Raw genomic sequence first — 27,830 nt, 5'->3', positions numbered from 1 at the left:
AAAATATGGGCACAATTCAAGATTAGGTAAATGGATTAGTAACTTTTGAAGGGCTTTATCCAGTGTTTTTAGTGAACTATTAATAGTCAAGAGGTAGGATATCATGGCCATCTATAATACCCTGTAGTACAGTATTTCTACATTTTTGTCAGTGATTTCAGTAAAAATAAAAACCACATATTTAGCAAATTTGACATAAAACAGAGAAGAATAACAAATTGAATGATGGAATGAGGATCTAATAGATCTTCTCTGGCAGTACTAATGAGCTTAATGAATTTTAATGGGAATAAATGTAAGATCATGCACTGGGTCCAGAAAACATATGATGGGATTATGGGCTTAGAAGTGAAATGTGAAATGACTTGGAAGGTTTCAATATGGAGATATTATACTATAGTAATAGGAGTTACATGTAGAATATGGTCAGTAATTACTTTACCTCTATAGAATTATGCTGAGATCTGGGCCCTCAACCTTTAAGCTAGACAGTCTTCAGAGAAAAATGACCAAAACTGTAGAAAGATTCAAGTGTCCTTTTAGTGCTAGATTATAGTTGTCAACTAATATTTGGAGGATTCACATATAAAAGAGCTAGTTTTCTAACTTGGCAGGACCTAAAGTAGTAGAACTGGGACCACTGGATAACCATTACAAGAAAGAGTAAAGATTAAAATAGGGCTTTTCAAAATGCCTTAGCATTTAATATATTCTCCATCGATGGAAATGTTCAGGCATAAGCTGGCCAAGCATTGAGTAGAAATGTACTGGTAAGGATTGAAATATCAAGTGGATAGCTTGATGAGTTTGAAGTTTCTTTTGATCCTGACGTCTGTGACAACAGCTTAAAAGAGTTAATAAACTAGTTAAGTTACCATGTGAAATGAATGGTGAACCCAAACTAATTTTAAGGTATTATTTAAAAGATTTCTGCAGTTCACTTTTCATGTTTTTTTTTTTTAAAACAAAAAGCTAGTGGTTAAGACTATTATTTGAAAAGGACACCAAATATATGTGTGTAGGTATACATATATTTTTACATATAGAAAATATATATGTAAATATATAAAAATAGATATAAATTCGCTGAAATTCCTTTGAGTGTAGATTGCCTATATGTTTAAACTCCTATTTTGGAAATATCACATATATTTTTTGTATATAGTGAAACCCAAGGAAAAAATTCTTGTGTTTTATTTTTTAGAGGTTGAGTTTTTAATATTTAAATATGTGATTCTGGATTCCTGTATATCAAAATCAGGATAAACAAATGTGTTTTAATCTTTACATGGAACATGATTTCCCTGAATCGTTCTTAAGTCAAGCCTCCAACATGCCTATACACAATTTCCTAGTCAAGTATAATTAATCTCATCTTTTTCATTTATGTTAGAAGTTTTTCTTTGTCAAATGCTTTATTTTATGATTAAACAATCTGTGTTCTTATAAAGAGAAATGTAAGGAAGCAGTGTGCCATTTTCAAACATGAATGAAAAAGGCTTTTTACTCAAAGACTTTAATTCTACAAAGGAAATGACTTTTTTCTCAGGTATATAAAAGACTCACGTATGTCCCAATTCAAGCTCAACAATTTAATAATAAGTAACAAATACCCAACTTTCATGATCATGAGCAGTTATTACCTCATGTTCTGTTGCTTTGGATGTCTGCATGCACTCTAAGGATTCTTTTTGTCAAAAAGAGGAAATTTTAAATTTCAATCAATCTGTGTGAGTAGTAGAATAAATTGAATATGCTGTTACATCTGTGGGATACTACGTGAGAAGCCTATATTTGAATCTAAATTATACTTGCTATTCAAAAGTAATATTAATAGTAAATTTTTTTCAGTTAAGGTTTGTTTTTAAAAATATATCCTATATTTTGAAATAATTTTCCATCTATAAATGTTTTTAAATGAATACTTCTTAAAATTATGTTTTCAGTTCCCAGAACTTCTCTGGTAATGGTAGGATTTTTGTCCTCATTTTTTACTAGTGGAATACCAAAATAAGAGGCCATAGGAGATCAGGTGAGTAGAATAAGTGATTTTTCTTTCATACCAAGCTAGTTTAAAGCTTGATATAGAAACCAGCTGTCCTAAATTTCCATTCAGTGCTTTATCCCCAAAAGTAGAACAGTTTCAACGTGCCTTTTTATATTTCTATGTACTTTTATCTTTATCTGTTTGTTAATCTGTTGCTACCTTATTCAGCAGACACGGAGACAAGGAAATGTTTGTGTCATTTGCAAAATAAACTTAATGGAATGAGGATATTGAGAATTAAAATAAAAACTATAGTATCATATTCAAACTTTATTTTACTTAATGAAAAAGCTATGATAATTTTACCCATATTCTTAGTTCTCATTGTTAGATAATTCCCATCATATTTTTTTGAATGTAGAAATTCCTAATTCTCAATCCTATACTGTTACTGTTTATGAAAGAAAAAATTTACAATAAAGTTATATTTTAAATGGAATTTATTAATATCTGAAGTTTTTGGCTTAATAATTTGTAAAATGTTCTCATTAATGAGCCACTCTAATGAGTTACTGACAGTTTATAAAATTATCTTTGTTACTTGATTTCTCTTATTCCTTGCAATCTTCTATTTTGCCATAGATTTGCTTTGTTTTTATTGAAGTAGTCTAGCCCCATGTTTTTCTAAAGTTTTCTCTTGGCTTTTAAGCTGCTGCTCCATTTGACATTTATTCATGTGGACAGATTTATATCTCAAGCTGGATTCATTACTTCCTAAATTACCACAAGCGGTTCTATTCCTTTCCCAGTAAAGGCTTTAGAAATAGTAGTAATATAGTGAACATGAAAGCCTTAAGAATTGTAGTGCTGAGATGAAAAATATCTGTTCTTTTTAAGTCTGGACATAAGGCTCTAGAGGAACTGTTAAGAAACACCCATATTCAGAAAGCAGTGTATGGATTTTATACCATCTCTCATCTGTCTTCCATTTTCGTGTTAGGTGTTGTTCTGATCTGAAATCCTTTGTCCCACCAGTAACAATGGCCTAGGGAATCTTTAACCCTTGATGGATAATTTTATTGCATAGAGTTGGGTATAAGTGGATGAGTACTGGTCCTAAAGTGACACACCTCTTCTCCCTCACTTCAAAAGAACATAGCTTGAATAGTTTTTTGCAGCAAGTCAAAATACACACACGGAGCAATTTAATATTGTTTTCTTTCTGTCCGTCTTTTTTCATAAAGAAGAACTGGGTGGGGGGGTGGTATCTGTGTCAGAAAATATTTATTCTGTATTGAAAGAATTAATGATAGATACCAGTGTTGTTAAGCTGAAATTCTGTGGGGCAGAACATCTTTATGCAGAAATGTACTACAATTATCAGCATATTTTGTTGTGTAAATAAAATAGTGTAGTAAAATGCTGTTTCCATGCCTACTAATAGAAACTTTTTCTTTCCTTAATCCTAAATAACTGAATGGCCATCACTCTCAGGGGATGAATTCACTTTTTGAAGAAAAATAGAGACAGAGTCTCACTATGTTCCCTAGGCTGGTCTGGAACTCTTGGCCTCAAGCAGTCCTCCCATCTCGGCCTCCCAAAGTGCTGGGATTACAGGTGTGAGCCACCACCTTATGAAATCAAGGCTGTGCCCCAGCATTCTATCTTGGTCTGTTTTTTTTAACTTCCTTTTTAAAATAATTTCGTATGTGCACAAAGGCTGTAAGACTGGTACAAAGAGCTCCTCTGTATCTTTTATCCAGATTCATCTCTTTTTTAACAGAGTGCTACATTTGTTTGACATTCTTATACTCTTTCTCTCTCCCCTTCCCTCTCCCTTTCCTTCCTTCCCAAATGCAAGCTATATTTTTCTGAATAATTTAAGAATAGCTTAAATGCATCATGTACCTCTTCCCCTTCACAATATATTTCTTAAGAATAGAAATATTCTCTTAAAGAGCTGCATTATACTTTTCAAATTCAAGGCAACATTGATAGCAATACTTTTATCCATTTTTGTCAGTTGTCCCAATAATGTCTTTTTATGACAATTTTTTTGCTGGTACAGGATCCAGTCCAGAATCATGCATTACTTTTAGTTATCATGCCTCTTGAGTCACCTTTATCTGGAAGAGTTCTTTACTTTTTTCTCATTTGGTTTTCATGACATTGGTCCTTTTTCTTTTAATTTTATGTATATTCTTCTAGGATCTCATATGCTACTCAACTTCAACTGTTACTGTAGGAAATGACCAACAATGTTTTAAAACTCAACCCCTACCTTTTTGTGTGTCTTACAGACTCAGACTTCTAGCTTGTGTGACTGACATTTTTATCTCAATGTTTTTCTGGAACTTTAAACTCATTATTTCTGAAGCAAACTCAATATCCTCCCACATTCACCCCTGACACAACAAAAATTTGCTTCAACAGACTTCACTTCTATGAATTGTACCACCATTTTTAAGCCTCTTCTATTCGAATCTCCAGAATAATAATCCCGTCTTCCTGCTCCTGTGTTTAGCCATTTGTCAAATTTCATACATTCTACCCCTGTGGTATCTCTAAAATCCTCTTCACTCCTGTTGCCATCATTCTGGATCAGCTTCTCATTGCTTCTTGACTGGTGTCATGTAATTGTGTACAATAACCTCTCAGTTGGTTGCTCCATCTCTCCCCACTCAGTTAATCCTCTTGCCCAGACCTGTTGTTCTTCTCATAGTTTTGCTTTCTAACATCATCATTTGCCCAGGCACTTGAACAAGAAAGCTGATGATTCACAACTACTTTTTTTCCCTTACCCATCTTCCCATTTATTCAACCAACTAATAATTTATTGGCACCTACCATGTGTCAGATACTATGTTAAGGTGTTAAGGTAATGCATACTAAAGTATACTTTGGTAAATAAACTGGGGATTGCCCCTGCTGAAGGTCTATGAGGGAGACAGAAAATAAATAGTTAAGTATATAATTACTATTTTATAATTATATATGTTGATGATTGCTATGAACTAGGTTGTGTAAGGAAGCATAATGGCTGGTACACCATGATAGGGTTGTCAAGAAAGGCCTCTCTGACACGTAAGCTAAGCCTACATCATGTGGATTCTAATTTCTAAATATATCTAATCATTTTCCCCTTCTTAATCTCAGGTGCCATTGCTTTAGTCAAGCCTTTATTTTCTCTTGCCTGAACTATCATAATAGTCTCTGAACTATCTCCCTGCTTTTAATTTAGTCCCCTCTATTTTCATCACTCATCTTTCGAGGGTAACTAAGTACTCTGAGCATGACATTCAACAGAATGGCACAGACTGCACATCTTAGCTTAGCATTTAAGGTCATTCACAGTACTTTCTGCCTGTCTTCCTAGACTCAGATCTTTCTTTCTGACTCTCCCCCATATACTCCACACAAAGTGATCTCTTACAGTTCTTTATACATGTAATTCTTTCTCTTCACTTTTATATATATATTTTTTTTTCTAAGAATGACCTTTCTCTTCTCTTGCTCACATATCCTACCTTTTATCTATTAGGTAGGTGCTTATTTTATTAATACTGAACTCAATAATCGCATCTTCCATGAAACCTAAATTTCCCCTCAGAAATATAGGCTCTTCTCTATGCTTTCTAGTATTATAACTGTGAGTTTATTGGTTCTCTGAAGTAAGAAACTTCTCTTCCCCGTTTCTGCTTCTCTAGGAAGGCCTTTATTCAGTGTCTTGATACAAGGAATTCTCAATAAATACTTATCAATTTTAATTTACTAGAATTTTCTGTCTTGATTTTGACTTAAAATCTTCCATTCCATTGTAAAAGCAGTTTGAATGGGAAAGGAGAGTACTCAGGACTGTTCCTCACTTCTCACTTCCTTACTAGTGGTTCCCAAATCTAGAAGATTTTTAGTCACCTAGGGATTTTGATTGTTTTAGAAGACATGTTTGTTTGCCTCCTTCCACTCCTTGCACCCAGGAATTTGCACTTCTTACAAAGCTCCCCAAGTGTTACCGATGCATCCTTTCTTCAAATATGTCTTTGGGAAGCACTGTACTACAACGGTTCTGGGAAAGCACTTTGTGAACTGTTAAGTGATGCTAGTTGTTACTATCTGTCACTGTGTCCTTGGTGCCTTACCAACAGTCTCAAAGAAGAAGTAAGCAAGCTGCTTCTCTAAGGCAAATGCCTTAGTACCCTAAGATTTGAAAGAACTTTAGGAAGTGACCACAGGAAAAATGTTGACTGTCTGATAACATTGTTATCAGAGCAAGTGCCAGAAGTGTGGAAACAAGCAAATCTTCATATTCTCTGAAATATTCAAGAAGGAGGATTCCAAAAATTATATACCAGTACACTTGAATACAGCCCACCATGAACAGTCTAAAACAGATTGTTAAACAAAGAGCATTTAGAAAAGGAAATGGTGAAAACCAGAAGCTACAATTAGTTAACTATTAAGTCTTAACAAACTACTTTTTACTTCTCTTTTTTTTTTTTTTTGAGGTATTTACTAGAACCTCTAGAGGAGAATGCCAATTATGAAGAAATCCGAATTTAAGCAAAACATTTTATCAAGATTAAAAATACCTTTGTAGGCCGGGCGCGGTGGCTCACGCCTGTAATCCTAGCACTCTGGGAGGCCGAGGTGGGCGGATCGTTTGAGCTCAGGAGTTCGAGACCAGCCTGAGCAAGACCGAGACCCCATCTCTACTAAAAATAGAAAGAAATTATATGGACAGCTAAAAATATATATAGAAAAAATTAGCCGGGCATGGTGGTGCATGCCTGTAGTCCCAGCTACTCGGGAGGCTGAGACAGGAGGATCCCTTGAGCTCAGGAGTTTGAGGTTGCTGTGAGCTAGGCTGACGCCACGGCACTCACTCTAGCCTGGGCAACAGAGTGAGACTCTGTCTCAAAAAATAAAAAAAAATACCTTTGTAGACACATGGAAAATGTGAAATAAATAACATTATAGTTAAGTAGTGAAGTTAAAGCAGATTAAATGTCAGCATCCAAAGGATGTTGATTAGTAGATCAACTTAGAGGGACATTACTATTAATAATTAAATGTTGTTAGGGTTTTACTTGATTTTTAATTAGTCTTTGATTAAATCAAATAGGTTAAACCTAGACTTCCCAGTGCTTTAAACCTAGACTTCCCAGTGCATCCAGTGCATAATAAGGGTAGTTCTTTTCAAATTTCACACTTTAAACATACCTTTATTCAGTTATAAATTCAATAAAGTAAGTACTTTGTACCTGTCACATACCCCATTTTGAGATTTCTCCTCCCATTCCTAACCATGAATAGAGGAATAACTGTAGATTAGCGTTTTGCATAAAAATCGTAGGCTAGGAAAGACTGACCTATGGTTTAGAAAGGAATTTGTCTTTAAGTGAACACTGAAATGCTATGTTCAGTTGATGGAGGGCTTCTAAAAATGAAGACTTTTTTTTTCTTTTGATCCCTTTGATATTTTAAAAAAATATTTTATAATATTTTTATGACATTCTCCATGTCCATATTTATATGGACAAAAATAACAAAATGGAGAAGAAACTCATTTCCATTGGAAACTAGGGAAGGCCCCAGTTTGGTCTAATAAATTTCAAGGAATATGAGTCATGTACAGTGTAACCAGTACAAAAATGAAAGAAGGTATAGCAAGCGAGAACTCTGCAATTCAGCTGAGTAGTACAGTGAGATAGATTACAAGTATCTACACACTTGAGGAAATTCTTAAGCATTCCACTGCATCCCCTGAGGTAGCACTCTCCAACAGAACTTTCTGCAATGGTGGAGATACTCCGTGTGTATTCTGTATGTGGTCTGTCCAATAGAATAGCCACCAGCCACATGTGGCTATTGGGCACTTGAAGTTTAAATAGTATAACTGAGAAACTAAATTTTGAAATTTTATTTACTTCAATTTAAATTTAAATAGCTACCTGTGGCCAGAGCCTGTTATATTGGACAGGTCAACCCTTAAGTGAAGAAGTTCAGGCTGGAAATTTTAAGCTATTACTCTACCATGTATCTACAGGAATGCTAGGCTACAGGAAAAGCTATTTAACCATGCTGTACCTTATGTTTCTTTCTTTGTGTTGTGATTTAGATTCTCAACCAGAGTTTGTAATAAAGCAAACTTTGTATCTGCAAAATAGATAAATATTCAGAGAAAAAAATCTTTCTACCCCATGTGTTGAATGGGGGTTGTTTAAATTTTGAAGGGTTGTGATAAAACTTTTAGTCTAAACTTTTCACCAATATGGCCAACTCTCTCAGAAGAGGGATATAAATATAAAATCTGACAGGCAGCAACACTTATAAGTTTCCAATCCCATAAACATGACCATGGATATAGAAAGCAAGAGAAAACACAAAGATAAGCTTCCAGACTAGCTTCTTACAAGCACAGCTTTCTTCTCTCCTTAAGCAGGGAAACTGCTGAACAGATAAAAATTTCCTACTCCTCCAGTTCATTTGAAAATGGGACAATCCCAGTAATGTCTCATTAAACAGGAAGGGGACTGAAAAAAATCCCACTTAGGCTATTTTGGGGGCAAAATGCAGGTCTGGCTAGAATGCCTTCATTCAAACATTAAGAAGTGATTGAGCGGAGGAGTCAGAGAAGACAAATATGGGACATAAGTAAACTTTTTTTTTTTAATGGAGGGAGACAGGGGTAATATAAAAGCTGTATAAAAAAAAAGAAAACATTTTGAAAGATTTATTCTAGGAATCTAAAAAGATTTTAGATTATAACCTATTCACAACTAAGAACATTTAAGAAAGCACAGAATCATTGAAGCTAAAGATGTGACAATAGAATAAGATGGAAGAAACTGATAAAGTTAAAGAGAGAAATTACCTATGAAAGTTATAGTGCAAAACTTAAAATGAAGGAGAAATGGTGGAGGAGGGGGGGAGTCCAGAAAACCAAATTCATAACTTGAGGGGAGAGGTTTATAAGGCAGAGAAAAGAGAGAAGAATAAAGTGATGAAATCAATTAGAGAAGAGGTAATCGACATGGATGACAGAAAACATATATACACCTCAGAAAATTAGTGTATGAAGGGAAGAACGCAACAAAATGGAAGAGGAAAAAATATTTAGAGATCCAATGAAAGAAAACTTTTTCTGAAATAGGAATCTGCAATTTAGAAAAGCTCACCACATAATAGGTAGTGGGGAGAGGATGGGAAATAGCAATGTTGTAAATCCAAGTGAAGTTACTAAACATGAATGTTAAAGGAACAGTATTAGAAGCATCTGGGCTGGGTAAGTAAGTCATTCACTAAGGAAAAAATAAACCTTGAGCTCAAGTTTTTCCTCCACATTATACTTTGTTCATTCAGCAATATTTATTAACCACCTGCTTTATGCCAAATACCGTTCATTTCCAGACACTGGAATTGAGGGTTTAACAAGATGAAAGGTTCTCTGTCTTAATGGAACTTGCATAAATCAGAAAATATACAAATAAACAATCAAATAAAATAAATTTTAGATTGTAGCAATTATTTGAAAGATATAAAACAGTGTGATTCAGGGAGGTTTGCAAACTGAATGATGAGAAGGAACCAGTCATGTGAGGACTCATGCATGAAACATATTATCCATATGGCCTTCCTGAAAAACTAATTTGAAATTGTAACCTCACCAGAGAAGGAATCAAAGAACTCATGAAGTGAAGTGTCAAGGTATTAAAAAACTAGCAGTGAGCCGGGCGTGGTGGCTCGCACCTGTAATCCTAGCACTCTGGGAGGCCGAGGTGGGCGCATCATTTGAGCTCAGGAGTTCGAGACCAGCCTGAGCAAGAGCAAGACCCCATCTCTACTTAAAAAAAATAGAAAGAAATTAGCTGGACAACTAAAAATACATAGAAAAAATTAGCCAGGCGTGGTGGCGCATGCCTGTAGTCCCAGCTACTCTGGAGGCTGAGGCAGAAGGATCACTTGAGCCCAGGAGTTTGAGGTTGCTGTGAGCTAGGCTGATGCCACAGCACTCACTCTAGCCCAGGCAACAGAGCGAGACTCTGTCTCAAAAAAAAAAAAAAAAACAAACATACTATAATCGTAATTGTTAAGGAGAAATTATAACATAAGAATAATATTTAACAAGTAGAGGCAAAATAGTAGAAACTTACAATAATATTAGGGAATTATTGATAAGAGGAAATAGTGTTCGTATATATAATATGGGTAATACAAAATATATAATTTTCTCAGATTTCATGAGAGCATCAATAGTTTTATCAAGAAATATATGTTTAAGCATTTCACTTAAAATAGTAAATGAATCTTAATCAGACAGACTATACTGTACATACTACCACAGAGGAAACAAACAAACAAACATAGAATTTATAACAAAAGATAGATAAAGCAAACAGCAAAGAAGCAAAAAACAGAAAACATAAGATAGAAGAAGATCGGACATATCTTTTCTAACAATAATTATAAATGTGACAAACTCATTCTAGATATAGGAAAAGAAATACAATTTGTATCAAAAACAAAACTATTCTTTCCCCATCATTAAATGACTCAGAATGTTTAAAAATTAAAAAGATAAGGCAAAAATAATACAGGATCTAGGACTATTCTAAAATAGTTTATTAAAGATTATTTTAAAATAATAATTCAGAACCTTAAGAATCCATTTGTAATGACAATGTGCATGCAATAAAGATATTCTCAAGAGCCTTTTTGTGTCAAATTTCTAAGAGGGAAAGTGCTTATTGTCCCACTTTGAGTCACGTGTCCACACCCAGGCAGCTCAACAGTTGCCAGAGGTAATGATCACATTTTAAAAACATGGTTTCAGGGTAGGAATAGTATCTAGATAAAGTTCTAGATTTGAGAGTTGGAGGCTAAACAGATAATTAAATGAATTGTTTACTACAGTTCCTGTTCAATATACAACTGATAAAGCAAGGAAACAAAACTCAGAAAATTTAAACAAACTGGAATCATGTTAATTCATAAACAGTTATTATTTGAATCTAGCTTAAGACTACCTTAAAGTTATGATTATAGATACATATTTAAGTAGCTGGCTCATTAATTAGCTTAAAAAGAATATGTTGGTAGTGAGACTGAGGTTTCAGGTTCATTATCTTGTAGATCTTTTGGGGGGATATTGGGGAGGAAGGGGTGTTCCACAGTCTTCTCTAAGTCTAGCCAGCTGCCTCCCAAATGTGAATTTTGGATCACTAGTGGGGGCGAGTAGACTGAATTAATATGAATATGTAAGTACTACTAGAAAAAGAACTCAGGTACATGCTCTTCTGATGACTTATCAATAACATCATGTTTGTAGATGAAGGAAAGAAAGCGCATTATATGTGTGCATATTTTTTAGGATGTTTCTTAGAAATCTAGAGTCATAGTTGGTCATTATATTTGTAAACTGAACCAGAGAGAGAGAGAATGAGTGAGTGTGTGTGTGTGTGTGTGTGTGTGTGTGGTTTTACAGCTTTCTTTGTAGGCTGCTACTCTGTTGCTTTGCAGAGAAAATTTTCATAGATTTACATTTGGTAAATATATCCACATCCAAAAAAAGATGTATGAAAAAGTGGAATGCCAGCTAACTAAATCAACTCATAAAAACTAAAGTTAAGAGTAAGATATTTTCCACGATTATTTTAAAATACGATGTTTACTGGAAGGAAAGTCCAGAGAATTACCACAGATGAAGTGTGAGTGTATTTCTCCCACTTGTAAATGAGCTCTTATTTCCTACAGTGTATATTCTGGTCTACAATGAGTCATTTTCAACATGTTTCAATTTAACTCCTAATACATTTTTAAACTTGGCAGGCATATTTAGATGAACATTATTTCCAGTTTTAGAGACTGCTTCTAAATTATACTTCAGTCTCGCAGTCATCATGAAAAGTTCTTTCAGTGAAAAGGAAACAGGATTGATTGGAAGTGTATGTTTTGGAGGAGCAAAAAAATGGTTACCATTTTAAAATTTTGTTACTACATAAACCCTCTTAACATTATCTTTAGCTGTTGTAGTTGTGAGGTCCTTTTTATGAGTGGAAGATACTTAGGAGAAGAAAAGATATGATTTATCCCAGATAATGAAGTTAATATTTATTAAACCCTTACTACGCCTAGCACTGTTCTGTATGTATTAATTTTTTTAATGCCTGTATAATAGGTAGCAGTTTATTTTTTAGCAACCATTCAGGCTTCATTTCTGTTAGAAAACATGGAGCCTGGCACAATTCTGGACATATAACTAAAGCTACATGAGTGTTTATAAATGCTAATGACTATATGGAGAATTTTACATATTGCCAACTCTCAATAAGTATTTAATAATTACCATTTATAAATTTATGCAATCCTATGAATCTTCTGGCAGATTTCAGTTAGCCCCCCTATATACTTTTTCAGTATTATTTTTATTACTATGATTTTTATACAGTGCCTCATTTATTTTTAACACTTTAAAAGTTCATACATAAAAACTTAGGAAAATACTTATCATTGAAAATATTCCACTCATTTTGCAAATGAGGAAACAAGTCTAAGGAGGTTATATGACTTGTCCTAGATTATACTGTTATTAGGAGCAGAGCCAGAATTAGACATCTGGTCTCTTTGTTCCCATCCCAGTTGTTCATTCTGCCACACCATTATGTCATACTTACTAGTAAACAGTATATAAAGCATAATTGTGTGATGTTGCATAACAGCAATAGGTACATTTTTGTTCTCAAATATGCATACTAAAAACTACAAAATTTAAAACTATACTGTATTAATTTCCTAGGGTTGTCATGATAAATTACAGTAAACTTGGTGGCTTAAAACAACGGAAGTATATTCTCTTACAGTTCTGGAGGCGAGAAATCTGAAACAAAGGTGTTGGCATGACTTTACTCCTCCAAAGGCTCTAGGGGCAGTCCTTTTCATGCTTCTTCCAACTTCCGGGGGCTCCAGACCACTGCTTGGTTTCCTTGGCTTGTGACCATATCACTTCAGTCTCTGCCTTTGACTTCACATGGCCTTCTGCTTATGTGCCTCTTATAAGTATACATCTGATTGCATTTATGGCCCACACAGATAGTGCAGGAAAAGCCCTTCATCTCAAAATGCTTAACTTAATCACACCTGCAAAGACCCTTTATGCAAATAAATTAATATTCACAAGTTTTAGGGGGTAATTAAGACAAGGACGTCATGAACATAACTTTTGTGGGGCCACCATTCACTCTACTACATATACCTTTTCAGTCATGTGAGTTATGTTTACTTGGTCCTTCAACAGGAGTAACATTTTATTTTTAAGTTATTCAACTAGAATTTTATAAGATGTCAGCTAATTTTAGAAGTTATTAAAATTCTATGATATTTATATGGATTATCTTTTCAACCTCCTAATGTGCCATTTAGCAAATTATTAGCTCTTAAACAAAATGTTACCTTAGAGATTCTAGAAGCTACCATATGATTTATGGCATATAGTTATTATGAATTAAAAGTCATCCTAGGCTGGCCACATGGCTCGTGCTTATACGCTCAACATTGGAAGGCCAAGGCAGGAGGATTGCTTAAGGCCAGGAGTTTGAGACCAGCCTGGGTGACATAGTGAGACCCCATCTCTACAAAAAATTGAAAAAATAAAAATTAGCCAGCTATGGTGGTATGCGACTATAGTTACTAGGAGCTATGATCAGGCCACTTCACTCTAGCCTGAGTGAGAGAGCAAGACGCTGTCTTAAAAAAAAATTTTTTTTAATAAAAAAATAAAAGTCATCCTGCATGACTATTAATAGCATTCTTTTAGAACATCATGGCAATGACATTGTGGGTTAAAGAAACAGTGTTGAACATTTTTACCAGATAATGTTTTAAAAATCTAGCTTTAAGACAAGCTTTATTAACTTCATTTAGATCATTTAATCGCTGTTTTCTATATAGCAATTAAATTTTGCTCTTACTGTATTTGAAATTCATTAGATAAGATCTTGAATACTCGAATAATATAGTGACTATTTCATGTTTTATTTTTTTTTTCATTCTAGCAAACTTTTTGTTCTTCCTGGTTTTAATAAATGTTTATGTGTAACATACATATTTATATAGTATATGCCAGATATGTGATCATTTGGTTTCTGCTTCTGTAGAAATCATTATTACTCAATGTGAAAAAATTTTAGAAATTATTACTAGATGTGAAGATATTCTCAATTCATTTTAGCCACTATAAATGTGTTGTAAATGAAAAAAGAAACATAACTAATACGTAATTCTGTGCTTTGTAAAATTATTAGAATTAAATGAGATTTATTATACAATTATAAGATCTCAATAAATATTAGCTATTATTTAATTTACTATCATTACCCAGTTTGTTTGTTTGTTTATTTTCCAAAAACATGGTCTCACTCTGCCACCCAGGCTGGAGTACAGTGGTGCAGTCATAGCTCACTGCAGCCTTAACTCCTGAACTCAAGCAATCCTCCTGCCTCACCCTTCCAAGTTGCTAGGACTGCAGGCACGTGCCACCATACCCAGCTAATTTTATTATTTTTTGTAGAGACAGGGTTTTGATATGTTGCCCAGGCTGGTCTCACACTCCTAGTCACAAATGATCCCATTTGCCTCGGCCTTCCGAAGTGCTGGGATTACAGGTGTAAGCCACTAAACCCAACCAGTTTGTTGATTGTTAAAGGAAGATGTGTCTGTGTTCTCTTTTCGGCACCATAATGGTGGAGCAGTCTCTGACTAGATCTGGTTTCATTCAGATGGGTAAACTTCACTGTTACAAAGCTCTCTAAAGAAAGAGGTCCCTTTCCTCAACTTACCATATATTCCAGCTGTTAGCAATTCTTACTACTGAGCTTTTTCTTGCATCTTTTTGTAAAGTTTTAAAAAACACATCCATGTGTTTTTAAATTGATGGGTTTTTTAAAACTTCAGGGCAATGTTTTTTTCATTTTACAAAGGAAAAGTCTGCCTATATTATTTGGAAAAAGTAGAAATGAGTTAATGCATCTTCAAATAGCAAAGCTTACGTGGCATTCACATATCCATTATAAGAATTCAAATGTTTTCTTCTAATTCACTGGGACCCCCAAATGTAAATTTCCATTAGCTAGATCATTCATAGATTCTCTGAATGTAATGATACCTATCATTTCTAAAATTCTTTTTGTCCAAAATCACAGAAATGAAAAATGCCCGAAAGAATACATCTCCTTGCCTTCAAGCAAGAATGTACCCAGATCATTCTAGTCAGATAGGCTGTCCGTATGTAAACCTGTAAAGGAACTCATACCTATAAATGACAATGAAATGTTAGCTTTTAAATAGTTTATAGAAGTACTTTACAGGAAAGTCAAGGTATGGTAAATAGCCTGTTGTTTATGAGAATGGAATGTTCTGTATGTTGGTACCATGAAACATGTCTATTATTCATCTTTTGCCATTGGTTATACTGTGCATTTGATCCAGAAGTAGGTCAAAGATGTTTAAATGAGAAATATATGTTGTGAAATTCAATCATTTGTATATTATAAACAGGATTTTTTGACCCCAAAGATATAGCACTTACAAAACATAAATTGGATTCTTTAACAAAAGCAGGGATCTTTAATTTTTGAAAAGTAAAACTATGAACTGAATGCTTCTAAAGGAAAACGTTTGTCAGCCAGTTTTCCATGTCGCTAGCTGCTATATACTTCAAGCTGGTATCCAGTATACCCAATAATGCCTCTTTTCATTATAGGATCTACCTCTTCCCCATCACTGTCTATAAGCCCAAGTAAATGTTAAACATCCAACTTTTAAGAAATTTGTTAGCTCTCATTGTCTCTCTACATTCTATATACCAGTTTTCATTCCACAAGTTTTAAATAGTACAACATTTACAAATTATAAGTTATACTAATGTATATCTAAAGGTTATGGCTACTTAACCATATATATATTTTTTTGATGATAGAGAGCACTAGAGCAGTATTGATTTAAATGACTCAGATGTTTCATGAGATTTCAATAAAAACAATAGCAATGGCCGGGCGCGGTGGCTCACGCCTGTAATCCTAGCACTCTGGGAGGCCGAGGCAGGTGGATCGCTCGAGGTCAGGAGTTCAAGACCAGCCTGAGCAAGAGCGAGACCCCGTCTCTACTAAAAATAGAAAGAAATTATATGGACAACTAAAATATATATATACAAAAAAAAAATTAGCCGGGCATGGTGGCGCATGCCTGTAGTCCCAGCTACTCGGGAGGCTGAGGCAGTAGGATCGCTTGAGCTCAGGAGTTTGAGGTTGCTGTGAGCTAGGCTGACGCCACGGCACTCACTCTAGCCCGGGCAACAGAGTGAGACTCTGTCTCAAAAAAAAAAAAAAAAAAAAAAAAAGAAAAAGAATAGCAATAAGTAATTCTTAGAGCTCATTTGGACAGAGTTTTTAATGAGTTTTATCTGTAAATATTATAATTTAATTCTATAAAGGTTTTTTTGAACTTTTAATTACAAATACCATCTGATAAGTATTATAAATGTGTTCCCACATAATTGTAAATGAAGTTGAATTCCATATAGCTAAACTCACTTTCCAATACCATTTTATAATAGAACCTAGTGGAAATTAATCACCATGACTGCCTCTTCCATGTGAAAATTGAGTCTCTATGGCCCAACTCTATAAACTGTTCTCTGCTTCCCTTAATTAATTAATGTGTGGATGAACCTAAGGTTTTCTTCCTGTCAATTCCAAATGTTTAACATTGCTTCCCTTGTTTCCTTTTATTTTAAACAAGAGCCAACATTATGAACTCTGCACTTACTGAGTACATCAAAAGGCAAAAGAGAAACATATTTCTCCCCATGGTTTCAGAGGAGAATGTGGAGAAAAATATGTATGTTGTGCTCATATTTCTCTTTGTTGGAGTATGGACTATGGAAAGAGCAATAAAGTGATAAAATATCTCTCTATAAACTTTTCCTATGGTGGGTTAGAAATTGTTCAATTCAACATTCATTAAACTTTTATGCATGCATGACACAGTGTAAAGAATTTTAAAAAATAAAGACATGATATCTGTTTTTAAAGAGCTGAAATATAATAATGTATATGCATATTTATATTTTAAAGCAAAATATTGTGTATCTTAAGGAGTCTATAGTAGGCTTTAAGTGTCCCTTTAGGGAGTTTTGGGGGTGGCCTTTTAACGGAAGGCAATATGAAGCAAGCATTTGAAGTGTGAATTCTGACATGCAGATAAACTTTGTAAACCTAAATATAGAAGAAACAAAAGATTGTCAGGAAACAACAGGTGTGATTCGGAGTGTACAAGTAGGTAGGAGATAGGGATAGACAGTTTTGTTTTTTGGTAGTCCTGGAATGTCAGAATAAAGAGCTGTATATTTAGTTCATTGAACAATGACATGATGAAAATCACATTTTAGAGAATGAACCTGGCAGTAATATATTCATGGTAAGTCAAGATGCCCTGAATAGGAGTGCCTAAAGTCCAGGTGATTGGTAACAACGGTCTGAATTGAGATGATGGCATGGGGAATAGAGATGGAAAAATTGGTTTTAAAAATACAACTGAGGGGTGATGAGTGGTGGAGATTTTTCCACTGTGTTCTCTATTCACCCACCCCTTCACAAAGAAAAGAAATTTATATGTTTGGCTCATATTTTGAGACACATTTGGGCCATGTTTCTAGCCAAATGGTCTTCAACTAAAAGGTCAGTCATGGATAGAGCTTCCTCTGCAACTTTTTCTTTTCCTAGAACTGAAAAATGGGGTTAGAGCTCGCTTGCCTCTCTTTTCAGTCTTCTGCAATATATATACTCTAATGTATTTTGTCTCCAGGAGTTAAGTGTTCAGATGGGATGGGGGCTTAATGGCCTCTCTTAAACGTTAAACCTATCACATTCTCCCGCTCGCTTTCACCAGAGACCTGTGAATTGGGGTTTCTAGTACAAGCCCAGCTAATAACATTGTCACAATTTTATTTCCCATTTGCTACTAGCCCCTTTTCTTTTTCAAGGACTTCATGGTGAGGGGTGCTTATTTTAATGAAGTGTTTAGACATTTTTTGAATTCCCCCAAACATAGCACCCAGTCACACTATCACCACTAACAGGTGTACCCTACAATCTGCTCACATTAGAGGTAATATAGTTTATGTTTATGAGTTCTGTTTCTGGAGATAGATTGCCTAGGTTATGATACAGGCTTTATTGTTACTGGGTGCATGACTTTGGGAAAGTTATTTAACCTCTGTCTCAGTTTCCTCACCTATAAAACATAATAATAATAACTTCACTCATAGAATTGTGAAGATTAAATAAGTGTTAGGCATAGTGTTTGCCACATAGTAAGTGTTAAATATTAGCTATTGTTATTACAGAATGCACTAACTGACTACATTTGAAAAGTATCTTGGAGAGTTATCCATGATTCCTATAAAATTTTCTGGGTAATTGAGGTAACAATGATTTCATTATCAGAAATAGGACTTTCAGAAAACGGAAGTGATTCATGTGTCAATAAAGGTTATAATTTTGATTTAGGACTAATACTTGGAGTGCCAAAGCACCATTCAGGTGTTGACAAATGGGAATAAGGATCTCACACCTGGGAGAAAAAGCAGGCCTAGAGATAAAGATTTGGAACATGTCCGCAATGCTGAAATCTGTAGTAAGATCTCTGAAATTTGGGAAGGGATTTAATCCGTACTGAATATTTGCTGTGGAGCAGTACTGTGCTAAATAAATGTTTTAGGAATTTTTTTATTTTTTTCTTGTTTGATTAATTTTATTCTCAATTTTGATTTCTTATAAACTGCTTTCTTTATGTGAAAAATTAAGGCTCAGGGAGGTGGTTTTCTTAAAATGTCATGGCTAGAATCTACAAATAAAGTACTAAAGCTAATAAGTGACTTTAGCAAGATTGCAGGACACCAGGATCATTATGAAAAAACTGAATTATATTGCACTAAGCAGTTAAAAATTGAAAATTAAACATTTTTGAAACCATTTGCAATAGCATCAAAAATATTAAATACTTAAGGATAAAATTAACAAAATATGAAACAAGTACAAGACCTACACACTGAAAGTTAGTAAATGTTGTGAGAAAAAGCAAGAAATACTTAAATAAGTGGAGAGATAAATTATGTTCATAGATTTGAACACTTAATATTGCTGAAGTATGAATTATCCCCAAACTGATTTATAGATTCATTGCAATCCTAATCAAAAAAACTCTGCAGGCTTTTTTGTAGAAATTGACAGCTTAACCTAAAATTTACATGGAAATTCAAGGGACCAGAATATACGAAACAATTTTGAAAAAGAAGGATGAAAGTGCTGGAATAATTTAATGAGGAAATAATAGTCTTTTCAGCAAATCACGCTGAAATATTTTGGTATCCATATGCAAAAAATAAACCTCAACCCCTACCTCACACACATAAAAATTAATTTATAATCATTCATACATCTAAATGTAAGAACAAAGACCAGAAAAAAAATGGTTAACCCCAGATTTTATAAATAGGACATAAAGAACATGGACCATTCAGAAAAACTTGTTAATTTGGACTTCATCAAAATAAGAAATTTTTGCTCTTCTGATAAGAAAGGAAAAACCACAGAATTGGAGAACATATTTGCAAAACATTCATCTAATAAAAGACTTTCAACCAAAACTCTTGCAACTTAAGAGGACAAGCTACCTGACTTGAAATTTTTAAAAAATGGCCTAAGGATTTAAGTACAATAAGCACTAGGAAAGATGTTCAACATCATTAGTCATCAGGAAAATGATAATTATACAACAATTAGACGCCACTATAACTGCGAGAGTGGCTAGATTTTAAAACACTGATATTACCAAGTGTTGGCAAGGTTGTCAATTAATAGGAATGTCCTTACATTGCTGATGTGAATGCAGAATCATGTAGTCACTTTGAAAATAGTTTGGCGGTTTCTTATAAAGTTAAACTTTTGCTTACTATGTGGTCTAGCAGTCCTACTTCTAGTTGTTTACCCAAGAGAAATGAAAACTTGTTGTCTATATGAGGACTTCTATGTAAATGTTTCTAGCAATTTTATTTATAATGGCCCCAGACTGAAAACAACTAGTGCATCAACTGATTGAATGAATAAATTTTTGTTTATACGTACCAGGGAATACTACACAGTAATAAAAAGTAACAGACTACTGATACGTGAACAACATGGAGGTATCTTTTAGAAAGCATTATGAAGAAGGATGGCAGACACAGGCCGGGCACGGTTGCTCACGCCTGTAATCCTAGCATTCTGGGAGGCCAAGGCTGGAGGATTGCTTGAGGTTAGGAGTTTGAGACCAGCCTGAGCAAGAGCAAGACCCTGTCTCTACTAAAAAATAGAAAGAAATTAGCTGGACAACTAAAAATATATAGAAAAAATTAGCCAGGCATGGTGGCGCATGCCTGTAGTCCTAGCTACTCGAGAAGCTGAGGCAGGAGGATTGCTTAAGCCCAGGAGTTTGAGGTTGCTGTGAGCTAGGCTGACACCACAGCACTCTAGCCTAGGTGACAGACCGAGACTCCGTCTCAAAAAAAAATATGACATGTATCCACCAATACAGTGTCAAACAGAATAGTTTCATTATGCTATCATTTTGCCATTTTACTGTCAGTATCTTTTTATTGTCTCCATAGTATTTACCTTTTCAAGAATGTCATAGACTTGAAATCATACAGTGTGTAGCCTATTCGGACAAATCTATCACATTTGTTACTGCTTCCTATCTGTTGCCCTATCTTTGTTCCTATTTTTGTCTTCCATTCTTTTTCTGTCTCTTGTGGTTTTAATTTGCATTTTATATGATTCCACTTTCTCTCCTTTCTTAGCATGTCAATTAAACTTCTCTTTTTACTTTTTTAAGTGGGTGCCTTAGAGTTTATAATATACATTTACAACTAATCGCAGTCCACTTTCAAATAACACTATACTACTACACAGATAGTACGAGTACCTAATAAAAACGAAATAATCCTACTTCATCCCTTCCATCCCTTGTATTATTTGTATCATTTATTTCACTTATGCATATATATCAAATGTACTGTTGCTGTTATTATTTTGAAGAAAACTGTTACCTGTTAGATCAATTAAGAATAAGATTCTTCTACAATATTTTCTTAAAAATAAATTAAGAAGAAGAAACAGAAAAGTTTTAATTTTGTGTTCACTCATTCCTTTTTCAGTGCTCTCTGCCTAAGTTTAGTTTTTGGTATTTATCCTGCTTGGTGTTCTCTGAGCTTCCTGGATCTGGGGATTTGGTGTCTGACATTAATTTGGGGAAATTCCTTGTCATTATTGTTTCACATATTTTTTTTCTTCCTGTCTCTCTCTTTTCATTTTGGTATTCCCATTATGTGTATATTACACTTTTTGTAGTTGTCCCATAATTATTGGATATTCTGTTCTGTTTTTTCAGTCTTTTCTCTTTCTTTTCAGTTGTAGAGTTTTCTATTGAGATGTTCTCACGGTTAGAGCCTTTCTTCATCTGTGTCCACTGTACTAATCAGCCTCTAAAAGGCATTCTTCATTTCTGTTACAGTGTTCTTGATCTCTACATTTTCATTCTCTCCATTTCTGTATCTCTATTTATATTACCCATTTTTTCTTTCATATTGTCTACTGTATTCATTATTCATTAAAGCCCTTAGCATATTAATCATAATTATTTTAAGTTCCCGGCCTGATCATTCCAACATCGCTACCTTACTTGAGTCTGGTTTTTATGCTTGTTCTGTCTCTAGTATGCCTTGTAATTTTTTCTTAGTAACTGGATGTGGTATAGTGGATGAAAGGAACTGCTATAAATGGGCCTTTAGTGATATGTTGGTAAAGTATAGGGGGAGAAAAAATCACTATATGGTCCTATGAATAGGTCACAGTCTTTTAGATTGTGCCTGTGGACTGTGAACTTCACATGTGCCCCTCTTGATTTTTATATCCCTTAGGTTCAACTGGATGAGTAGATTGGGCTTGAATTTGGTATTTCCCTTCCCTCAGGTCGGTTAGGCTCTGATAAAACCCCGGAAGGTTAGGCTTTGGTTAGTTTCCATTAAGAGTAGACCTTGTTAAGAATGCTCTGGTGTATTTCCAAGGTTCCTTTTCCCCTCACCCTGCCAGAATCAGAAAAGGGTTTTTCTCCAATATAGCTGAGAGAACCTGGTGGAGCTCCAGTAGGTAAAACTCACAAAAGTATGAGTACTCCCAGCCCCCAACACCTCCGACCCCAATCAATGACAGAAATTTCTCTGAATTTTTTAACTCTCAGACTTGGTCCACATCTAGCTTCCAGCAACTCATCAATTACAGTTCAGGTTTCACGACCTGGGCACTGGTTCCATGAAGGTTTCTCCTCGTGGGTTTCTGCCCTGTTACGTTTCTGCCCTGTTACGTTATGATTCTCTGTGTCTGCCTGTCTGTCCAAATTTAGGGCAGTATTTTGCCCTTTTACCTCACTTCTCTTATGGATATAAGAAGAATTGTTGATTTTTCTGTTTGTTCAGGTTTTTACTTATTTTTAGGATGAAGTAGTAAATTCCAAGCTTCTTACAAGCCATACCAGAAACTGGAAGTCACTGTTCATTCTGTTGTTGTTGTTGTTTTGAAGTTAAAAAAAAGTGGAGGAGGCCTGGCACAGTGGTTCACATCTGTAATCCCAACACTTGGGGAGGCTAAGCAGGAGAACTGCTTGAGGCCAGGTGTTTGAGACCAGCGGACAACATAGCGAGACCCTGTCTCTACAAAAAATTAAAAAATCAGCTTGGCATGCTGGCGCGTGCCTGTAGTCCTAGCTACTGGAAAGGCTGAGGCAGGAAGATCACTTGAGCCAGGAGTTTGAGGTGACAATGAGCTATGATCACACTATTGCACTTCAGCCTGGGCGATATAGCAAGACCCTGTCTCTAAAAAAAAAAAAAAAAAATATAGCCAATGAGTGATCATGCCTCTATTCAAATATATTTTTATATTTTTATGGGATTTCAAGAAATCATTGAAAGTTTAAGATCTCTATTTTCAGATGACATGTGGGAGTGGAACTAGCTTGTAAGAGTGAAATTTGTAAAGATACAGAAGCAGCAACTGTAAACAAATGAGAAAGGATGAAAAATCATTAGCTCGAGGGGATGAAAATGAAACAAATAATAATTGAGGAATTGTTAAAGTGTTTTGATGTCAAGAGATCAAGTGGAGAACTATGATCTTTCCTTCAAAGGAGAGAGGAAAGTTAGGACAAAAAAGGAAATTTGGGTGTGAAGAGATTTTTAAGGTAGAGAGGAGGGAATTGGAAGAAGCCCTTGTTGGATGTATCCTGACATTAGTAAAAAGGAATGAAGAAGGCTCTGAATGACCTGACAATCTTAGAGGGCAATGTTTACAATGAACCTATAGGACTACAATAAACTAATATATTTTAATAAAATTATCCTAAGCTACAGTAAGAGTCAGGTTATGGACTTGGTCAGCATGCTGTCACTAATATCCCACAGTTCCTTTTTTCTTTTAAACTTAAATTTTTTTTCTTGAGTCTTGCTTTGTCATCCTGGGTGTAGGCTACAGTGGCATTGTCATAACTCATGGCAACCTCAAACTCCTGGGCTCAAGTATTCCTCTTGCCTCAGCCTCCCAAGTAGCTGGGACTACAGGTGTACACTATGGTGCTTGGCTAATTTTTCTATGTTCAGTAGAGATGGGGTCTTGCTCTTGCTCAGGCTGGTCTCGAACTCCCGAGTTCAAGCAATCCTTCCGCCTTGGCCTCCCAGAGTGCTAGTAGGCATGAGCCACTGTGCCCGACCTCCACAGCTTCTCTTAATTCAAATCAGAGGTTGACAAATTATGGCCTACAAGACAAATCCAGCCCACCATCTGTTCTGTACAGCCGAAAAGCTAAGAATGGTATTTATATTTTTTAATTATTGGGAGGAATCAAAAGAAAAATAATAAATATTTCATGACAAATGAAAATTATATTGAAATGCACGTGTTGACAGCTGAAATAGCTCAGTTGGGAGATCGTTACACTGAAGATCTGAATGTCCATGGTTCAATCTGTGTCTTAAAACACAACTGTTAGTGTATATAAATAGTTTTATTGGAACTCAGTCACACTCATTTGTTTATGTATTATCTATGGCTGCTTTTATGCTACATCTGCACAGTTGAATTGTCACAACAGTGACTTTATGGCCCACAAAGCCTAAAATATTTACTCTTTGGCCCTTTACAGAAGTTGTTTGCTGACCCTTTATCTAGAGCATTCATGCCAGCGTTTTAGCAGCATCAGTTAAGAGGCAGTGGTGATTTTCTGTCTCCTTCTCCAAGATCCTTCACAACTCTGAGTATGTGGGTCATTTGTAGATATTTCCTGGATATCAGCAATTCTCTTTCCCATGCATCTCTTTAGCTGAGTAAATAGAAAATTATAACTTTGCATAGTTCCGTTTCTTGGTAGGGATATTTTGTTACATTCCAGGGACTGGAAGAAAAATCAATCTCTGTGCTTTCACAAGTTCTGTATTTTAAATAATTATAATATCTCATGATTAATAGGAAAACGTGGAACATGATGAGATATCTTGGCCAGACTAAAAATTGAAACTGTATGGCCAGGAAAAACATCTAAGGTCATCTTAGATGTCCTTAGCCATTTTAAATAGCCACGTCAGGCTATTTAAAAAAAAAAGGTTTTATCAAATTTAAATATTTAATTTTATTTAACAAACACATAGTACTTACTGTGCCAGCACAGTTTTAAACATTTTACTAATGTTAATTCATTTAATTCTCCTAATGACCTAATGAGATTGCCACTATTATTATTCTCATTTTATAAATACGGAATCTGAGACATACTGGTAGCGAAGGGAAAATGGAATTTGAACTCAAGAAATCTGGCTTCAGAATTCTTGCTTAATATAGCTATATGTAAATATTTAAAATCACATTACATAAAAGAATACTTCAATCTCTTGAACCTTCAAAATTACTTGATATACTTTTTTAATCAGCTAATAGTACTCCAAAACATATCATCTTTGCTGTTTTTTCATTTTTTCACTGTTTGAATCCCTAGATGGTAAAATGACTGGATTTTCATTTTTAGCCATAAGTGTCCATTCAAATAGGTTTTGTTTTCCCATTTGTTCTTTTGGTGTGTTTGTGATCTTTAGAATGTGACTAATGTTTCTTTTTTACATAATCTCTATACCTGTTTTCAGTGTAGTTGTGAGGCTGTATCCTAGAAATAATTATTAAATCTATGTTAAATGTCTTTGCTTCCATTTTTTTCAAGTAAACAGTCTCAGCATTCAAAATTTGTGTTGCAGACCAACATGTCTTCCCTAAAGAGTATTTTGTCTTTCAAAATAATGAGTGAATATCCAATGAGAGAGACTTTATAAGGACTCATGTAAAAAGTGACACCCTTTTTGTCTTAAGAATAATTTGAGGGGAAAGGTCTTTTCTTACTCAAGCACAGACTGTTAAGTATTTGTAAGGCACAGAACCATCTTTGTCTAAAGCAAGAAAAATAACTTTTCTCTCCAGCCTTCCATATCACCCTCCAATGGCCTGAGCCTCCTTAAACCCCTAACACCAAACAAAGCTTTTTCTCTCCCCATGGAGAGCCTTTGTGTGTTGTGTTTTGTGGAGAGCCCTTGCCTGTTTTCTTCTTTGTTCATTTTTCAGTCATGTACTTTGTCCAGTATCTTTCTACTTCAGTAGTCTCTGTCCACACTTAACTGCCAATGGTGTGCTGCTGGAGATTATGTATGTGTTTTTAGTACATGCTTTATTTTTATTTTTTAAAAATATTTTTTTCTTTCTTAGATATAGGATATGAGAGCGTAAGATCCCAGAGATTTGAGGCAGACCTAGGGGCAAATTTCAGCTTTTCAGAAGTTACTTACTTCTGAGTCTCAGTATCTTTATCTCTAAAAAGAGAATAATCCTAAATTCTGTATTAGGGTTTTAAAGATGATTAAATGAAAAATATATATATATATACACTGTTATGAAAAGCAAATAAAAACACATGGCACTCAAATGTTAGGCTCTTTTCATTGATAGTGGTCTCTACACATGCTGACAGGCATCATGCCAGTTCAAGTTTCCTCTTGGTAAATGCCTTTGGCATTCACAAGACTCTCACAGCCCACTTGGGTAATAGTTACAACAGCAAGTAAGAGAAAAGGAGTAGGAGGCAGAGTAATAATAAAAGCACCAAATTTCCACCAACCTAGAGAGGAGGAGCAACATTTTCTGGAATGGGGAGGGCATAGGGAGAAAAGCAAGGCTCAAGAAAATATTTAAGAAAAGAAGGTATTTTATCAAAATAATAATGTAGGATGTTAAATGTTTAATTTTTTTATTCAATTAATATTTACTGAGTTTCATTGATTATATTAGGTTCTTATTATTTCATTTTTATCCTGAAGTGTTTATAGCCCTAAATAGATGGTTAAATAGATACTTAGGTACATAGACATTTTTCTGGAACTTTATAAGCTTTCCCATTTCATAAACAACTGTAGAAAATAAAAATATGATCATAACATGATACGTGTTTACTAAATGCCTAACTGGCACAATGCTATATTTAATATCTATTTGTTTGAAAATCCCAAGGTAGTATTTTTACAGAAAAACTAATAAGTAGTTATTTAGTTTAGTAAGTCTAATGAGAGAAAAGAGGCCGGGCGTGGTGGCTCATGCCTGTAATCCTAGCACTCTGGGAGGCCGAGGCGGGTGGATCGCTCAAGGTCAGGAGTTTGAGACCAGCCTGAGCAAGAGCGAGACCCCGTTTCTACTAAAAATAGAAAGAAATTATATGGACAACTAAAAATATATATATAGAAAAATTAGCCGGGCATGGTGGTGCATGCCTGTAGTCCCAGCTACTCGGGAGGCTGAGGCAGGAGGATCGCTTGAGCCCAGGAGTTTGAGGTTGCTGTGAGCTAGGCTGACGCCACGGCACTCACTCTAGCCTGGGCAACAAAGTGAGACTCTGTCTCAAAAAAAAAAAAAAAAAAGAGAGAAAAGAGATGGGGAAGTAGACCTAACAAAATGATTTAGTTCTTCTCATTACTATGTTATATTTTTTTTCTGTTTTGCATGCTCTCATGATAGACTTCATTACATTCTTATGGGTAGACTAGTGAGTCAGACTTAGATTCTAAAACTGTGTACAAATTTTGCAATAATTTTAATGTATTACAGAACTTACATAGATCCTAACATATCACACTAACTTTGCTCCCTTCTTTTGCATTTCTGTTTTTAAAATGTTTTTAGAATGTTGTCATGTCTCCTACCACCTTACCCATAATCCAAACTACTTTTTTAGAAACTTTAATCTTTCTTGTAGCTTGGTCATGGCTATCCTATAATCATTTCGGTTTCTCTTTCCTTCACTCCCTGTAATTTGTGTTCGTCTTTTACTGATACCTAAACCTGGAAATAATAATCTTGATTCACTGATTTTGTTATGCTTCAGAAGAGACTGCCTCTGATGAAATTGGTTGTGGATATTTTAATGTTTTCTACCCTGGCTTGAACCTATTTAGCAATTTTAATTTTGTAGCACCTAAGAATCTCATAGTTAATATGACTCCACTCATTCATTGAATAAAGATTAAGAGCTTATAATATACTAGATAGATCATTATCTCATTAAGAATTTATATCAGGTAATCTAGATCCTAGGAATCCAAAGATGATTTAGGCAAGATTCCCACACTCAGGTAACTTTTATTAATTGTACAGTGCACTGTTGTGAGCATTTT

General features: G+C 34.8%; 1 protein-coding gene across 1 annotated transcript in view; it reads left to right on the top strand.

Annotated features, from left to right (window-relative positions):
- The window catches only part of PIBF1 (progesterone immunomodulatory binding factor 1), a 190,823-nt gene that overhangs the window by 59,752 nt on the left and 103,241 nt on the right, over nt 1-27,830 (top strand). The window lies entirely within an intron of this gene.

The sequence above is a fragment of the Eulemur rufifrons genome, chromosome 4, assembly GCF_041146395.1.
Source record: "Eulemur rufifrons isolate Redbay chromosome 4, OSU_ERuf_1, whole genome shotgun sequence".
Classification (NCBI taxonomy): Eukaryota; Metazoa; Chordata; class Mammalia; order Primates; family Lemuridae; genus Eulemur; species Eulemur rufifrons.
This window is presented reverse-complemented; position numbering and strand designations above follow the sequence as displayed.